Source organism: Fukomys damarensis, unplaced genomic scaffold (assembly GCF_012274545.1).
Source record: "Fukomys damarensis isolate Sample0158 unplaced genomic scaffold, DMR_v1.0_HiC HiC_scaffold_30, whole genome shotgun sequence".
In the NCBI taxonomy this organism is placed as follows: domain Eukaryota; kingdom Metazoa; phylum Chordata; class Mammalia; order Rodentia; family Bathyergidae; genus Fukomys; species Fukomys damarensis.
This window is the reverse complement of record NW_022900942.1, coordinates 25,046,609-25,050,290: the sequence shown is the minus strand read 5'-3', so window position 1 is coordinate 25,050,290 and position 3,682 is coordinate 25,046,609. Positions and strand designations below refer to the sequence as shown.

Genomic DNA, 3,682 nt, shown 5'->3' with positions numbered 1-3,682 from the left:
TTTGCCAACCACTACTTTTTATGGATTCACTCAATTCTGTGATGTATACCTGTGTTCCTTGATAGTTTATTAATCTCCCACTGCTTTCTAATGCACAAAATGCTAATGTTTACAAAGTTTCAGGTATATATGCAGTATGATAAAAAGTATGGCGAAAGTCAAAAATTTTTTAAATTTATTACAATAAAAGTTACATTGCCATTAATTTCTTCAAAATACTTCTCTTCTCTTAGAACACACTTTGCCACTTTTCTGAAGCAGTTCTGGAAATCATCTTTCCTGGATGTTTTTAGTTGCACTGTCCTGGCTGCCTCAATGTCTTGATTTGAGTAAAAACATGTACCTTTCATGCTCATTTTGACTCTGAGGAACCAAAAGTTACACATTGCCAGATCTGGTGAATGAGGTGAATAATGATACACTGTAATGTTGTTATTTAACAAAAATTTGGTGGCAAGAATGATAGGATAAGTGTGTTCATAGCAAGCGGAAGTATTTTGAAGAGTCAATGTGCCTTTACTGTAATAAAAAGTTTTAAAAATTTAAAGACCATATGCTTTGTTAGTACCTCTTCTGTGGCACTCAGACTTAAGGAAGTATTTTACTTACATATTCTCTATGGCTATTTTCTGTTTATTTGGCAATATTCAGATTTTACCTTTTAAAATGACTAAATGGTATGTAATGTGGTATTTATACAGTTAACCCATTTATATTATTTTTAGAAATTATCATATAACAGGTGTTGAGTTAGAGCCCGAGTATAAAACTAGGAAAAAGAAAATTGTAGCCAGTGTCTCAGTGGAACTTCTAGCCTAATAGAGCTTAAGGATCGTTTAAATAAATGATAAGGTTGAGAACAGATAGACACAAATAGGAACATCTCATCCTTGTGGCCTTGCATCATTTTGCTAGGGCTGCTCCAGCACTGTACCAAATACAGAGTGGTTGAAACAACAGAAACATTTTCTAATATTTCTGTAGGCTGGAAATCTAAGATAAAAGCGCTGGCAGGGCTCTTTCCTTCTGAGGGCTGTGAAGGAAGATCTTCTCAGGCCTTTCTCCTCGGAATATAGATGAGCATCTTCTCCTTGAGTCTTTACATCATCTTTATTCTGTATATATCTAGGTCCAAATTTGTAATTATTATTTTTATAAGTAACTAATAAATAAGTTACTAGTAAACTTTTATAAGTTTGCTAGTTGTACTGAGATTCTAATAATCTCAACATCAATAATATGAGTTCTCCATATTTGTTTTCTTATTTTCAGAAGTGTTTTAACATTTCTGGATTTTGGAACTTTCAGTGTAAATTTTAAAATCAACATATTGGTTTCTACAAAAAAATTCCTATTAATACTCTGATTTTGAATGCATTAAATGTATAGATCAATTAAAGAATTGATATCTTAAGAATATCACATCTTCCAATGCATAAACACAATGTGTACCTCCATTTTAGGGATCTTTTAAATATTGTTCTATGTACATTATGTCAGGTTTATTTGGCACAAATTTAAAATGTTCCAATCTGGTAATTTCAATTTGTAATTTTTCATTATTAACGTATAAAAATACAATTTTGTATTTTGATCTTGTATTCCTCAACCTTGTTTAACACCTTTATTGGTTTCAGTAATGTTTTTGTGAATATTCTAGTATTTTCCACTTAATCAGATGTCTACAAATAGAGACAATGTTGCCCTTCCTTCCCAATTTGCATAACTGTTATTTATATTTCTTGCCCTATTGCACACTGTGTGATAGTGAACAGTAGTGGTAAAATTATGCATTCTTTCCTTGCTTCTAAATGTTGGAGGAAGTCACCCAGTCTTTTACCAGTAAATATTATATCAGCTCTAATTTTTATAGATGACCTTTATTGTATTAAACACAGATTCCTTTCTATTCATGGGAGAAATATTGCATGAATAGATATGGGTTTTTAAAAAGATACTGAAGTGATCATTTTTCTTAATTTAAACAACAGAAATTTATTTCTAACATTTCTGTAGGCTGGAAATCTAAGATAAAAGTACTGGCAGGGCTCTTTCCTCTGAGGGCTGTGAAGGAAGATCTGCTCAAGCCTTTCTCCTTGGAGTGTTGATACAGTGAGCTGCATTTTCTAATTTTATTTTTTTAATTTTTTTCAGCTTTAATTGAGTTTATTGGTACATTTTAGGGATACAGTGCAGTTACATTCATTGTTGGGATCTTGTACCTCTACATGACAAGTCTTGATTCTCATTTTTCCCCTTACCTCTGTGCATAAGATTCTAATAAGATTACTGACATTTAGAAATGGGAAGAAAGGAGCTAAACGTGTAGGGAAGGTGGGATGGGTAGGGTAAGAGTAAAAAGGGAAAAGAAAAAAATGTGAGAGAATGAAAAGATGAAAATAAAGTGTTTGGGAGGGCATTTTCTAATTTTAATGTTGAACTCATTTGATGTACATTCATTTATATATTTTTTCAGATTTGATTTGCTACATTTTGTTGAGGTTTTTTGTCAATTTTAGTGAGGGATATAGTCTGCAATTTTCTTTTTTTTATGAGTTTTGGAATTAAGGTAGTGTTTTCTAGTTTCATAAAATAAATTGCTAAGTGAAGTCTATCCAGGTCAGTGGTCATGAATAGTTGAAAAAAATGTGACTCTAGTATTGATGGACGGTCTATTATATAAATATCACATAGATTAATTTGTTTTCTATATCCTCATTGTTTTTATATCCATTTGTTTTATAAACTTCTAAGAGGTTGCTATTAAACTTTTCATTATTATTGTGGGTTAGCCTATCTTTCTTTTTAGTTATATCAGACTTTGCCTTATACTCTTCTGTAAATGGAAATCGAAGCCACGTATTGACATTCTAGACCTATTTAATGAAGGGATATAAAAAGCCTGCCTGTGTTTATGAAGTGTTTTCAAATAAAAATTCAATGAAAGCAACTACTCGATGGCATGCCTTCCCTTGATGGGTATTGACATGTTTCTGTGTGCTAGGTGAAACTTAAAATTGCTTGCCAATTGACACACAATATAAATTTTTAAAAACTGCATCTTCAGTAAATATGAACATATAATGACGATGGGTTTAGTAATTCAGGTTTTGTGCTCTTCTGCTGTGCCCTCAATTTCTGTCCATTTTTGCTTCCTAACCCCCATAACACGAGACTGATAGTTTTCATATCAGCTTTTGTCTGTCTTTTATTCCTTTTGTAGTTAACTCAATTGTACTATTTTTAACAGCAAAGAATTGCACCATCTGACCACTAAAACCCTAGTTAATTTAAAAACCTTATAATTAACCCAAAGGCAGATGCAATTGCTAATGTTTTTATGAATGAAAGTTTGCACTTGCTTATGTTTTGAACGGTTAAATTGTTACTTAGTGGGCTTTTTAACAATATTGCATACATTATAAAATGTCAGATTACTGAATTTCTTTAGTTTACTATCTGTTATTAAGGTCATTATCACCTTACATATTTATTGTCAAGTCTTTCCCCTACAATGAGTCTTTGTCATATTTTTGTTTGATTTGTGGTATGGGGGATTACACATATTTTAGCTTGTTTTCTCCCTCTCCCCCCTTCTTTCTTTCTTTCTTTCTTTCTTTCTTTCTTTCTTTCTTTCTTTCTTTCTTTCTTTCTTTCTTTCTTTCTTTCTTCCTTCTTCCTT

At 31.7% G+C, this 3,682-nt stretch overlaps 1 long non-coding RNA gene across 1 annotated transcript in view; it reads right to left on the bottom strand.

The window, feature by feature from the left end:
* Positions 1 to 898: 898 nt before the first annotated feature.
* Positions 899 to 3,682, bottom strand: part of LOC104865834 — a 21,318-nt gene continuing 18,534 nt past the window's right edge. Inside the window, exon 3 of the long non-coding RNA XR_781275.1 lies at positions 899 to 1,125. This is a non-coding gene — a long non-coding RNA (uncharacterized LOC104865834). The remainder of the gene's footprint in view (positions 1,126 to 3,682) is intronic.